We start from the raw sequence: 15,873 nt of genomic DNA on the forward strand, positions 1-15,873 counted from the left end.
TATTATTTAATGAGACAGACAGACGGAAAGACAAACTTACATCATGAACTGGCTTCAACAGAAACACTCGAAGAAGTGCCGAATGAGTACGAAAAGGACAACAGCTGAAACGAGGGGATGACAAATAACCGGTTTTTGGGTAGTATGGAGGAGGGCCGGGCGGAGGTCGGGGGGGGGAGGAGTCGATCTCCCCTAATTGGCTATTGAGTTTTGGTGTTCGTTGCTCAATCTATAACAAAGGTTTATTTCACTTAGATTTCTTTTCTCGCTTTTAAAATGGGACGAGGCCCCAAAAGTTGGCCAATCAAGAGGACGAATTTCTAGTCGGCGCTATTGGTCATCTTACAATTACTTACATACAAACATACATACATTATCTATGTATATATATATATATATATATATATATATATATATATATATATATAGATAATATATATATATATGTGTGTGTGTGTGTGTGTGTATATACATGAGCATTTATATATATATATATATATATATATATATATATATATATATATATATATATATATATATATATATCTAAATTACATGTTTGTTTGCACCCCTTCGTCATGTAATAACAAAAGCTGCCAATTATTTTGCAGATGCATCGTAGGCATCACTTGCTCACTTCCCGATTGTTCATAGAATTCTCCAAGGCAGTGTTGACATACGAAAAACATACGAGACAAGCCGCTGCCAAACATATCCTCTCAATCGACCTGATTCTATGCCAAATCTACCTCCCAAGGTAGACAGACCTGATTCGATAACATCATTATGATGTATATTTACTATATTACTGTGCGTATCGTAGCCTCTCATCCGCTCACTATTGAACGTCCGCAAAACGGTTTGCATTGTGAGAGGCCCAGTTAACGAACAAAAATTAAATATGTCAAATTCATCAAGGAAAATTAAGATCTTTATTACAAGACATAGACCTCTATAATGAAATATATACGATATATATTATATATATATAATATATATATATATATATATATATATATATATATATATATATATATATAGATATATAGTATATATATATAAGATTTTATATATATGAGAGAGAGAGAGAGAGGGAGATGGAGAGAGAGAGACGAGAGAGAGAGAGAGAGAGAGAGCTAACTCAGAAATGTGGCCCAAATGCAAATGAACAGAAATGAGGAAAAAATAAGGATTGAGGATTGGATATACACATTTTACTTTATTTATTCCGGTTTTCTTACATGAAAAAAATGAAGAATGACTTTATTATAATTATTCTTAACCATCGAGGATAAACGAACGAATAAATTAAGTCATCGTTTTTAAAAAAGATAATACTACAAATGACGTTGTAACTGGGAGGTTTGCGCTTATGATGAAACAGAGCTCTAGACATACTACATACATACCATACATACCTACAGACATACACATACACACATATATACATACATATTATATATATATATATATACATATATATATATATATATATATATATATATATATGTGTGTGTGTGTGTGTGTGTGTGTGTGTTAGAACCATATACACATTGAGTGAAACACGATATTCAAATCTTAAAGTGTAAGCCCTACAGCTATATTGACCTTTAGGATTCGTTAATAAATTAACAAGTGAAAACAGTTGAGAAGAGCTAATATCTCAAATTTCACAGTTAATAGTTAACTAAACCATCAGGAGAAACATTCAAAACATTCATAATTATTCATCGTTTCATCGTAAAAAAAAACCCACAACACTAATTATCCTTTTTAAAGTCATTAAATATTATACAACTTAGCCATTTAATCCCCAGTCATAGGCTAATATATATAAAACCCTTCTCAATACAGAAAAATTATATAAACTGCATCAAACAGAAAATGTAAACCTCTGCCGCTCTACGGTATGCATAAATCACGGATCATGCCAAGATTAGCGAACCCACTATTTTTCAAGGCAATATTATACCACTCTGATATTATATATATATATATATATATATATATATATATATATATATATATATATATATATATATAAAGCAGGAAGAACACCAGTTACATAATTCTAAACATTCCAAAGACATTAAACATGAATTGGAAAGGACGCTCACCTCAAGACACAATATTCAAGTTTATTTAATAAAAAAAAACTAAACTTAGTATTGAAAGATATGCACCAAGACAAGCCAAAGACTTCCAGATAACTGAAGAAATCTAATACAAAAGCCAAACCCCAATTCAGAACCATCAGTAAATATAGAAAAAAGTCGGCGACCCAGTTGACAGAAAACGCCGTCCTCAGCGCCATGTGCTACACGAAAAGAAGGGAGTTTTTTCAAACGAGTTCTCAGAAAAATAAAGAATCACTGCGAGCGAGAATCAACCCAAACCATTCTACTGGACCTCAACGACAGGACAGTGGCGATAAAAATGATAATCCAAGTAGCTCAACCCCACTGACCTATCTTAACAGAAACAACTCACTCTGCTTCCCTCGCGAACTTTTATGGCAAGTGTTGTTAAAAGCCACGTGTATGACAGCATATATTATGTGAGAGAGAGAGAGAGAGAGAGAGAGAGAGAGAGAGAGAGAGAGAGAGAGAGAGTTGGTGAGGGAATCTAAAGAGATTGTGATCCCACCCTCTTCTGTCATTGGCATTAAGATGCCTTCCTTTATATTCCATTCCATTATCATACCATCTCGTTGATTGCAGTACATTTTCAAACCACAATCCCTTCCGCCCCCCTATATACAGCAGCCCCGCCCCCATGACCAGCTTCCACACCAACAGCCCGTCCCCCCATTTGCCATAATTCCATTCCTTTCCTAATCACCGTAGCAACTCTTCCCTTCTCGCTTTTTCTCCTCGCTCAAACTGAAGGTCAACGCTTTACTCCCCCACTATATACCCCCCTTTTAGATAACTCTCATATTTGCCCCTTCTCTTTCTACCTTCGTCCTCCCTCCACACTTCACGTCCCTCCCCCTTCTCCCTTCCCGCCCATCTTCATCTCTCCTGGCACCCGAACCGTTCTAGAGGGTTGTCTCCCTCCCCACCCCCCACAGAATTGTCACCCATCCAACCCCACCACCCTCGCCGGAGTGATGCGTCGTCACTGACTCATGCATTCTCTGCATACCAAGTCCTCACCTGCCTCTGCGCACGCGCATTTACATGCATACTCTCTCTCTCTCTCATTTTTCGTATCCCTACCTTCGTTTCATTCTCTCTCCTCCCAAGGTTTGTTTAGAACCCCAAGTCCTTATCTCCGAAAGCTGACAAGCATTGAGACACTCGCAGCGCTGCCTCTTCAAACTCTCTCTCTCTCTCTCTCTCTTCGTTGCATGCATAGAGCTGCATGCGCGCTTGTAAATGTAATGATCGAGCTTCTCGATCTTCTCTCTTGACATGACTTTCAAAAGTTACTGTAATCACAACAATGATTTATCTAATGTCTAAGCAACGTCAACTGGAATCCCGATCAATAATACTCCCGGCCGCTCGAAGCCGAGGTCATTCTTCAAACATTCCTCGTCACCTTTTGGAATATAGCTATACGATTAGGCCAAAGACCAAACGCTGGGAACCATGAGGTCTTTTGTCGCTGAAAGGAAAATAGACAGAAAGAAGGTCCGAAAGGCGTAACAGAGGAAAATCTTGCAGTTGCACTGTGAAACAATTGTTACAGAGGGTGGTAATCAGATGGAAGAGAATATGAACGGAGGTACGAAAAAGAGGAATGAGAGTTTGCAGCTAGGTTTGATTTTGATTTATATAGATTTCTGGCATTATGCCCAGCACTGGGGCAACTAGCACTGAAACTGAAATTGACAGTGAAAGGTTTGAAAGGTGTTACAGGAGGAAATCCTCGCAGTTCCACTATGAAACAATTGTAGGAGAGGTAGGACTGTAAGATGGAAGAAAGAAAATATGGTCGGAGGTACAGTAAAAGGAATGAAAGTAGTTGCAACTAGGGGCCGAGGGGACGCTGCAGAGAACCTTAAGTACTGCCTACATTGCACCGAATGAGGTGCACTGACGGCACTATTCCCCTACGGGGGGTTGCAGGTAGGGGCCGAAGGGAACCGGGAAAGAACCTTAAAGGCCTGTCCACACTAGGGAAAACATTGTTTGCAAACAGTTTCCAAACTGTTTGTAAACTAAGTTGTCGTCAGGATGACTGTTGGTGCAGTAGCCTCTGTATTCTACTTGGCAGTTTTGTACATACACATTACAGACATATGCACATCTACATATATATTGCTTGTTTACATGGCGTTTTTACGTTGCATGGAACCAGTGGTTATTCAGCAACGGGACCAACGCCTTTACGTGACTTCCGAACCACGTCGCGAGTGAACTTCTGTCAATAGAAATACACTTCTCTCACTCCTCAGTGGAATGACCGAGAATCGAACTCGCGGCCATTGAAATGGCACGCCAACACCATACCGACGGCGCCACTGATGCATCTACATATGTAAATATGTACAAGTACATATGTAAATATGAATACCGGTGCGTATTTGTACATATACATATATATACAAAAATATAAGTACGTATTATAAGTGTATATACATGTGTGTATTTAAATATATGTATATGTATTTATATAACACATACACATATTCACGTATAAATATATACACACATATATACATAAACATATATACATTATACATGTGTATATACATAAGCATGTACACAGAAACACTAAATGTTTTCCATTCTGGATGGGAAACATACACTAAAAAAGTGCTTGCAAACTGTTTACAAACTGATTCAAGAGTGTTTGCAAACAGTTTGCAAACTTTATTTCCAAACAATTTTTGCTAATGTGGACAAGCATTAATTAAGTAACGCCTCTAGTGCGCCCGGTGAGGTGCACTGACGGCGCTAAAGCTCGTAGGACGGGATGAATCACCTTCTGCGTCGAAGGGCGGCTCCCTCGAGCGAGGAAATGTGAAGTGCAATACAAAAAGCTCTGAATATCTGTCCAATTCCTGTGGGTCTTGGGATCTCGTTTCTTTCTATTTGTTTAATTTAGTCAAGAGTGTTTCAATGAGTTAGTTAATAACTAGCCCTCCAGGCACTCAAATGCCGCTCTCTGGCGAGAGGCATTATAACAAGAGATAAATAAATGAATGCACACATAAATAAACAGTAATCATCATGCCTTCGTAAATAAAATAATCCATATTGGGCAGAGTAGATGACTTCAGTTGAAGCCTTTTTTTCATTGAGGAGCCGATAGAAGATGAACCCATCATCCTCTTAGGACAGGGTGGAAACACGGAAAAATGTCTTGAAAATGACTACTTGTCCTAAATTTTCGACAGATAAGAACGAGTACACCAATGAATGGAAAAAATTCCAAGGCTTTAGCCATATGAATAATGATATAAATGACAGTTCCACGGGATGCGATCTGCTACTGAGAAGAGGACTAGCCTCTATTTTCAGCTAAGCGTTACACTGGCTAAAATACCACCTGTAGAAAAGAGGCAACCTTATAGAGGAAAGAAAAGTGATTTCACGAAGGGAGGTCAAGTCCATTGTTTAAACTTCTTGCCTTATTCAATCCTGTTGAGAATGCAGACATGGTAAGAACAACTTCCACTATGAGACCAATATTCATAAAAAACAAGTGAGCCAACCTGGAATGAAAAAATAAAACTCCTGACTTCTAGACCTTGGTTTGCTTCTTCCTCCCAAGTCTCTCGTACTATTCAGTCTTTCCAACAACTTATCATCTTCCACTCTTCCCCCCGCTTTGGAATTCTCTTCCTACTTTTGTTTTTCCTATCATGACTTTACCTTCCTTTAAGAGAAAGGTCTGTCTCCCAATCTGTGATAAGGCCCTACCCCTCTTCCCTTTCTCTTTCCTTTCACTTTTCTTTTCTTCTAGGGGCCATAGTTAGAAAGAGGCAGAAAGAGGCATCAGATTCCTTGCCCCAAATTCCCTTACCTCCACATATCTGACCCCTTTCCTTCTGTCTTCATTTACATCGCCAACACAGTTATTATCCACAGTTTCAATCTAATTCATTTGTTCTCATTCAACAACCACACATCATTTCCATAAAGTAGAGCTAGATCAACAATTTCTGCAAACATTCCTGATTTATTTTCTACATGCTCCCCTCTTCTCCTCCATATCTATTTCCACGCCTCTTCTACCCTCTTCCTCAGTATTCTGTGACACATGTTCTCTCATCATACACCATTACCCTTTCATTCACTTCCATAAAACTACATGTACGTTTCATTAAACCTTCCTATTTTCAATACGTTTGCACCACTTTCTCACCCTTTCTTCTTCACTTACACTTCAACCGCTATAAGTATATTTTAAATTTCATTTCAACCAAATAATGACCAGATACACCTTCAGCCGATCTTTTCCCTGCCATTACAGCCATAACTTGCTCCTCTATCTACTCTGTACTAGTATATAATCTCTACTCATCGCAATTTTCTTTGTCCCAAGTATACTTACGAATACCCTTCCAGTAAAACAATGCACTTCTAACAAACAAGCAGCTTTCCATACGTATTTCCAAGAAACCTTCTCCATTCTCTTTTACTCCAGGAATTCCACATACCTGTCAATAACGCCATCTTTTTCTCTGTCACTTTCATCAGAATTCAAAGACTCATACAACCTCGACACCATGTTTTCCAAATTCTACACCCCTAGAACTTCCTCTCCTTCCATGCTGGCCCCTCCCTACTAAAGGCATTGCATTTGTAAGATCCAAGACTTCAGCAAGGTCTAACACCCAAGAGTCAACTTAGCTGTGAAGGAGAACCAGCGTCAGCCGAGGTCCTAGACATGTTGAGATACAAAGGCTATTCCTCTCTGTAGCCACCCTCTCTAATGGCTAAAATGGTGTGTGTGTGTGTGTGTACATAAAATACGTGTGTGTTAACCAATGTGTATGAAATGAAACCTCTCTGTAGATGTATTTACTCGCAATTGTCGTAGCAATTTTCTTCATAAGGGGTTCATTCTCAACTGAGCATAAATATAAATATGGCAGTGACCACTTTCTTATCGGCAATTATTCCCCATTAGGGAATACAAATTACTTGCTTTTAATACATAAAGATTTTTTCCAGACACCTTTTTTCCTAGAAATGGGGTGGCGCCAAAAAGGTACAACCTTCTGGTTACTCAACAAGTCTTTAGGGGGAAACGGGCACTTATTTACATCTGGGTGAACTGGTGAGCAATGCATAAACCTAGCAATTGTGAACTAAGCACCTCACCCCTTGGCAACGGTGCCCACTTTGGATAACTGTACTTTTTTAAGGTGACCAATGAGGTCCACACACCCTTCAATTATAAGAAATCGTAAGAGCTATAGTGGTATTAGAAAGAAAGGGCTTCAACAAGCAGAAATCAAGACAGCATACAAAATTGCAGTGAACAGTACAATGTTTCTACGGGGTTTAAACACACTGCTGATGAGCCTACCGCGCACGTGTACGACGCAGCTACTGGGGAGGTTCTGAACAAGATGTTCATCCACGATTCAACGCTTAAAGCTGTTCAAAAAGTTTCTGTATCCCATGCATCAACCCTAAAAGACAAGGGTTCCAATCCTTGTTAGTGTCAAAGCCGTAGGCCTAATATATATATATATATATATATATATATATATTGTATATGTATATGTATATATATATATATATATATATATATAGAGAGAGAGAGAGAGAGAGAGAGAGAGAGAGAGAGAGAGAGAGAGAGAGAGAGAGAGAGAGAGTGCCGGGCAAAAACATGCCTTTTATGTTTCCTTAGCTACAGCCTTAGAATAACCTCTCCCACCTCAAACTGATAAAATTTGCTTTCATCTTTTATATATATATATATATATATATATATATATATATAATATATATATATATATATATAATCATGCATTTATCTTTTCAGTTTCCCATAAAAAGGGTGACTCCTGAGAAAAATACAGAATGGTCACTATTACATTCTTACTGTTAGCTATTCAATCGTGGACGAACCCACTTAGCAGTTTATATACTTGCATGCTACATAATTCATTCATACTTACACATACATATACAATATATATACACATGTATGTATGTATGTACGTAATGGATATGAAGCACAAAGAAAATTTCCTTTCCTTTTTAAACTCGAGGAAAATGGTGATCATACATACACACTATTTTCCTAACACAAAAAACAGGATCGGATACAGCATTTTCATATATCCACATTTTTTCAATTCGGACATCCAATTCACTGGAAATCTCTAAAATTTATTTTACTGGCCACGGCAATGCCAAACTGTCAAATAGGCCTAAATACATTTTAATCATCCAATGAAAGTAAAAAAAAAATAATAATAATAATATAAAACCATACTTGGGATCAAAATATATATATTAACGACACGAACTTATTCATAATCACTCTTTCTGCCTCTTCCACGAATCTAAGAATCAAGCTATGTCAAGCCGACATATAGGCCTAGATATGCTTTAATCGGCCTATGAAAGCTTGAGAAAATCAATATAAACGGTACTAGGGATAAAAGACTTAACGGCACGAAGTTATCGAGTAATTACCCTTTCTGCCTCTTTCACGAATCTGACAATCCGCTTCGTTCTCTCTCTTTTTCTCTGTCCCGAGATGTGGCTTTGCGGTACGCGGCCTCCAGCTCGTAACTAACAAACAAACATACTCGCAGATTCCTCAACCATGGGGGTCTTTCCTCCAGAACCGGAATGAAACTCTCTCTCTCTCTCTCTCTCTCCAACTGATTCTGCTATTAAGAGAACGTACAGTTTAAAGATCCATCTCCCTCCCCCGAACTTAACTTTAAAAACTCAATAGTCAGTCTAAGTCTATTTTTTCAGCAGTGGCCACTTGTCTTGGTCACTGGATTATTCACGTTTGTGAATGCATGTATATAATATATAAGGGGTTCGTGCAATTTTAACATGTTGAGAAAAACTAATACACGAGCTTCATACGAAACCTAAATACTCTCTTTCTCTCTCCATATATATATATATATATATATATATATATATATATATACATAATTAAACATAATTAAACACATTTTTAACTCAGGCCACAAGAATCCAAAGAATGGAGGAACCTGCCGTTGCGCTGTGTACTTGTGGCCATTTAATTTGATAAAATTCTTTTACTTGTGTAAAATAGCAACTAAGAACGTAGCCTTTCCGCTCAATCAATCATCCACTCAATTAGTTAACCAGTCAAAGACAGACCAGCTCACGCGCGTCAAAACTCGAGTGGAGAGAGAGAGAGAGAGAGAGAGAGAGAGAGAGAGAGAGAGAGCGAGAGAGAGAGAGAAGAGAGAGAGAGAGAGATTTCTTGCAACCACTTTCTTCAGTAATAAGAACAACGCTTCTCTTCCCACCATAACAGATAACTTTCAATATCAAATGCCATGCCTATGCATGCATTTGTTTTCCCTATTAGTAGAAAAAGAGTCTACGGGTATTTCACTCCACGTTTGGCTGTTACAAAATCTCAAAATGCCAATGCGTAATATATTAACGTGCTTCCTACATGACAAGAACGGTCTAATAGCAAACTTGCTTAGGCCTACATATTGACGTCACATCTGATGTGGCTGGTAAACTAGTAAACCTAAATTTCTTTAATACCGTGATTATTACAGCAATTTGAGGGCTTTATCTAACTAAACTAAACACTTGGTGAATAATCAAAAACTTTCCTTTACAGCTAATATGTCAATCTAGTAACTTACTAAGATCCCTGTTATAGTGGAAATGGTGCTGTGAACGCTGCTAAGTTCTCTGTCATACAAAAACACTTTAATAAATGTCAAATACTACTGTGAAAACTTTACGCGTCTGAGAATCACACCAAACACAGCCACACACACACACACACACACACACAGAGAGAGAGAGAGAGAGAGAGAGAGAGAGAGAGAGAGAGAGTTCGGGGCAAAAACACATGCCTTTTATGTTTCCTTGGCTACAAGCCTTAGAGGCACCTCTCCCACACCTCAAACTAATAAAATTTGCTATCATCGTAGTACAATACAAACACAAATACAAAGAGAGTTTCCCCAAAACCTTAGTTTTTAACACACTGAGAAGGCATATACAATAAGGCGATAAACACGAGAAAAACTACGGATGAAGATGCTTAGAGAGAAGATAGAGAGAGAGAGAGAGAGAGAGAGAGAGAGAGAGAGAGAGAGAGAGAGATTTCTGCTCTTCTGAGTAGCGGGAAAAGAATTACCTAGGTTGAACCTCGGCTCCACCCACCCACAACTACCCCCAGAGCGATCTGAATAGTAATGGGTACCTGTTCAAGAGGTGCATTAACCAGCTCCCCTTACGATATGTATAACCAAATCATTATTGTACTCTGTCTTTGTTCCACATTCACGCACATTATAATATATATGATATATATATATATATATAGTATATCTATATATATATATATATATGTATATATATATAGTGAAACAGTTGTCTAAATTATGCTACAATTAACACTATAAACATTAGTAAACATAGAACCAATTCCCAAAACACTTGCACTATCACACTGACGCTTAATTCACAGGGCCACTAAATCAATTACTTTGCTACAGTAACACGTCCGTCAGTCACCATGCAATGCAATGCACACCGAAAAATCGACGTACCTCGACGTCAAGTGGTCCAGTTATCTGACCAATTAGCAGTCCGAAATAAGAGCACTAAAAATAATCATTCTGGTTAATGCAGCGTTAACGCATTACAAGGAAACACGCATCAATCAAGATTATCAAATGAAACAAGAAGTTACCTTCGTGTTTTTGTCATCCTACCGGCTGCCGTCAAGTTATTTTAAAACTCATAAAAAAAATTTTTTATCTTCCCTTCTTACAAGGTCATCAAAGTTAAAATGCAATGAGAGTTCACATTTATGAAGGAAGGTACTGATTTTTCCTCAACTAGACATTAATACTATGTACCCTTCTTCATGTGAACGCCCTGTACTTAATTAAAAGCATTAATTTTTCAGTGTCGACAAAAGGATAGTTAGTTCTTGTTTCAATGTCAAGAGAATGGAAGGCGTTTTCTTAACGTTTACGCGAGGTATTCATCATTCCCCCTACTCAATAAAAACGGAATGAAAACCTCTTAAGTCAAGCGAGCAAAAAATTCCGGTACCATATTATTCCTCCAAAATAAAAAACGAAAAAAAGTACAATTTACGAGGTTGCCCTAGACGCACTCTGCCCCCTGTTTGGTACCTCAGAAGAAAACGTGTCTGGTTTTACTTCCCAACCCCATGCGTACCTCCGAGAGTAACTTTAAGGTGCATCTATCTAACTACAATAAAGGACAAAGGTTCTTCATCGGCACTGACCGTTTCTGTTTACGTGATCCATTCAGTGTATCGACAACGTCGAGCTGCATCCAGGCCTGATTGTATGGGTGTGTATGTAAGCATGTACAGTAGGTGTGTGTGTCGCATGTGCTTGGACGAACACACGTCTTTTAACTTTCATGCTCCCTCTCTCTTGCATACAGGCAATTTCAAATTGCATCATTTCAGAACAACGGTTTCTGATCCTAATGTGGGTCTCTGCTGTCCAACCCTCGCAAACTCAAAAAGGAGAAAAGAGTATTTAAATAAACTGCAATGAAAATGGCAGGAAACGGTGAGGAGATATCACCACTCTCTCTCTCTCTCTCGGGGTTTAGAAGGAGCACGTGTGTGCACCGACCAGCAACTAGTAACTGCTGTGTCTCACCACCACCGCTGAATAGCAAACTGACCAAATCAACAGTGCTCGACTTCCTTATATACGCTGGGCAAGGTATCAAATGGCAGAATTTAATTTCATCCTTATCGCCGTTGCTCCCTTTTCATAAGGTGGTTGGTAGCTCCAAGTACTCAGTCCCAACCATGTCATAGAAATTTATTTATGAATGTTAATAAAAGGATTAATAGTGTTACATAACACTCTCTTTCTCTCTATCGCTCCTTCGCTGTTTCAAAACAAACGAACCAATTATAAACGTCACAATAAAGTACGGAAGAGACTAAACAGCAGATCGGCACCTCGAAGTTTTTACCCTTCAATAATACTTTATATTAATAAATATTTATGAATTAAGCTACGGTGAGGAAAATCCTTATACGGTCATTATCGGAGACTAATTAATCCCTAATCATAAAAGCTGAATGGTAAAACCCTTAAAAATTGGTAATACAATAAGAGTTGGCAACATCATGTAAGTAATACGTTGAGAAATAAGAAATTCATTTATCTAAGGGGAGAAATGACAAGCCTGCGACGCCGAGCAAATTTTGTGTCATTTACAATTATTCTAAAACCTATGACACTTTGTCAGTTGCCAAATTCATATAAAGATTGTTAGGTAATTGCCCGACGTTCAAGGTTTCCTAACTCAGTACAGCTATTTACTTGAGATGTGCCGGAAAGAAAAATTAGGCCTAGTTCGAGTACATCACAGCTTCGACACAATATTCAAAGTTTACTGATATATGAGGCAATTAGTCATAATTCTGTTCGGCACTTTTGAAAACCAAGATTATTCTTGTCATTGAACGGTATTAATTGATTCGAACTGATCGCAGGTTTCTTAGTAATACAACAACTAGTATGCTTCTACTACTTTTCTTTTCTCTGTCTAATAACAACAAAGCCACATTGCACTTTTTTTTTTCTTTTTGCAAAATTCTATCTGATGATAAATGGCTAAATGCCACACACCCTTTTGATGAGCTTTTGTATTCTATGCTTCTCGTGGATCTGAAAATTTAAAGTTCTGATATTTGCGGTAACCTACTTAGACTTAATATTATTTTTATGTAGTAACCATTTACTCTGCATAGTGCTTAACACAAAGTCCATAACACTTGTTCATATATCTTAGACCATGGTCCATGTTACACGAATTATTAATGACAAAGAAATGCATACTATTTTTAACGTGCTCATACATAGCCTGTTTTCCAAAGCTGCACAAGTTGTAGATTAAATACATGAAATAATAAAGTGAGAGCACGTTACAATGCACGTCTAACTTGAAAACCGAGAGACATATTAATTCACCATTCCCATTCTGATCTCTACGTGATGTGATTAAAAATTAGTGGAAGGACGTATTTCACACACAAGCTCATATTTCCGATTACTGAATACAAACCATCTATTAAATCCCTAGTTTTTACTGACCTACACCAATGTGGGTTACTGCATGGGCAGAAATTATGGTGCTACTTTGGCGTTACCTACGCGTCCACTATTCCGAGGTGCTAGTACTAAACACCGTATGTTAAATGTACAGTAGACGGCCGCACGAAGATATCGTTTATTATCATAATTTGTCGATCGCACAATACAGAAATGGGTGTACATAGTACTTTGATCCCAGAGGGTTTAGTACTAAACACGGCGTCCCTAGGAGCTTCCGCCATGTTTAGTGACCCGTAGATAACAATTAAACCACAGTAGCACCATAATTTCTGCTCATGCAGTAACCCATATTTTTTGGCTGTTGCTTGTTTACCAGAGGAAATTAGGCTCCTACTTGGCTCATTTTTCTAAGTCTATTTGCCTTGCAAAGAAATTAAATTTATGAATTCGATGTTATGAGTAAAATCTCCATTCATTGTTAATCGCTTTTATATTTGTTTATTTCCTTACTCAGGCCACACAGATTTGGGTAAAATGTGTATGTGTGTGTGAGTGTGTGTGTATAATATGTCTGACTTTTACCATTCAATGAAGAGTATTTAAAACTGAAATATTTGATAAGAAATATTAAGCAAGTTCCGCATGAGACTGGTAATTTGTTGCCCAGACAATGTCAGCTTTTATGTGCAGTCACTCTCAATCTGATTAACTCTTCATTGATACCTTGAGCATATTATTTTGTGCCTCATAAAGAATATATCTGTTTTGTCACAGACAATCACAACGACAAAGGCAACTCGTGTAAGTAATAAATCCAGTTCAGCAAAACATACCTTAATTTTAACATGAGGCCTTCAGACGTCAATATCCACAAAACAGGTTCAAAACACATATTTATTAAATCAACCGATATTCAGACGTAGGTTATTTAACATTTGCCACTGAAATCACTGGTTATGGGAATTGCTGGCGACTCCTATATAGTGTATCTGTGAGACTGATTTGTTTGTTTGCCTTTTTCAGTTAAAGTTTCACTCTGCTTACGTGCTAAAGGAACTGGCAAAAGTCTAGTCTACTTTCACATTCTTTCCAATTAGCCATGTTAAAACGACTTACTGTATATCTAGTGCCAGCGACGTGCTTGGCTTCCATTGCCATAAACCTCTTTACTCGCAGTCGAATTCTCGTTAGTTTTACGTGAAGGGTTCAGCTGTTGACGTTTGGTTGAATCAAAAGAAGCGAAGAAGAAAAATAGGTGGCATATGGCTCGGTAGGTCTATTCATTATTTTTTTTAACTTAACCCTACTTTCAACCACCTAGTTAGGCCTAACAAGAGCAAGTTGGATCTGTTACCTTTGCACTCTCTTTTTAAAAGGTTATTCACTGAAGCAGCAGAAGAACTGGAAGAGAAGACGAAGTTCGTGTTCAGATACACAAACTCACAAAAGGACAGGTTTTGGATCTTTCTTCATCAAGAGGCCTTTCTCTTCCCAGAAACTCAAGTCTGTCTGTCTGTCTCTTTGTCTCTCTCTCTCTCTCTGACCCATGCGCGCGCGCACACACATATACGTAAAACTGACATTAACATGCTTTGATGTTAGACCACTATACCATAATACATTTAAAATTTCTACTTTTAACTTGGTATCTATAAAAATGTCATAAATGTTGCTTTAAAGTTAGTCCAATACACCATATCTTTGAAGCTGACTTGAAATATAAATGGATAAGTTTCATCTTAAACAGTGACCATTTTGAAAAGGTACCAAAATCCAATAATCTTATCAATTACTGAAGAAATCGTCAGATGCTTCCTTATGTTGAACCTTTGTGATAAATTAGTAAAAGTACAAAAACGAATGTAAGACGTAATGACGTTGCAACAGTTGTCCATTTCTTTCCTAACTTTTAACAAAAGAAACTTCAGCTTGTATTTATCTGAATTTTTTACCTTGTCATATATATATATATATATATATATATATATATATATGTGTGTGTGTGTGTGTGTGTGTGTGTATACATACGTACATGCATACATACAAGTACACACACACACGCACATACATACATATATATATATATATATATATATATATATATATGTGTGTGTGTATATATACATACGTACATGCATACATACAAGTACACACACACACGCACATACATATATATATATATATATATATATATATATATATATATATATATGTGTGTGTGTGTGTGTGTGTGTGTGTGTGTGTGTGTGTAAGATTAATCATAAACATTCATATCATTAATAATATCAATGACGATCACAACAATAATTCAAACTGAAACTAAAGAGGATCCTTAATTTCGGAGTGAAAAAAAAAATTATATAAATAAATTCCCAGTGCATACCATCAATCTTCCTTCCATCTCTCTGTCACAGCCCGGAAACGAACAGCAAAACTGAGGCCTGGAACTGGGCTTAGCTAAGGCACGACCAATGCAAGATATCTTTTAAAGAACACCGGCCTTTCCTCTACTTCCGCATACCAACAAGTGTTTTGTTTTTGCGTGCTCGGGGAGTAAGCCTACAAACTAATTTGTTGTTGTTGTTGTTGCTGGGAGGGGGGGAGGAAAGGTCTATGGAAGACCCTACAACTGTCTGAAAAAGGTGTTTGGCGTT

General features: G+C 37.6%; 1 long non-coding RNA gene across 1 annotated transcript in view; it reads right to left on the reverse strand.

Moving 5' to 3' along the window:
• LOC135226136 (uncharacterized) overlaps positions 1-11,823 on the reverse strand; it is a 93,700-nt gene extending 81,877 nt beyond the window's left edge. Inside the window, exon 1 of the long non-coding RNA XR_010317179.1 lies at positions 11,419-11,823. This is a non-coding gene — a long non-coding RNA (uncharacterized LOC135226136). The remainder of the gene's footprint in view (positions 1-11,418) is intronic.
• Between the last annotated feature and the right edge of the window lie 4,050 nt (positions 11,824-15,873).

This window comes from Macrobrachium nipponense, chromosome 20 (assembly GCF_015104395.2).
Source record: "Macrobrachium nipponense isolate FS-2020 chromosome 20, ASM1510439v2, whole genome shotgun sequence".
Lineage (NCBI taxonomy): Eukaryota > Metazoa > Arthropoda > Malacostraca > Decapoda > Palaemonidae > Macrobrachium > Macrobrachium nipponense.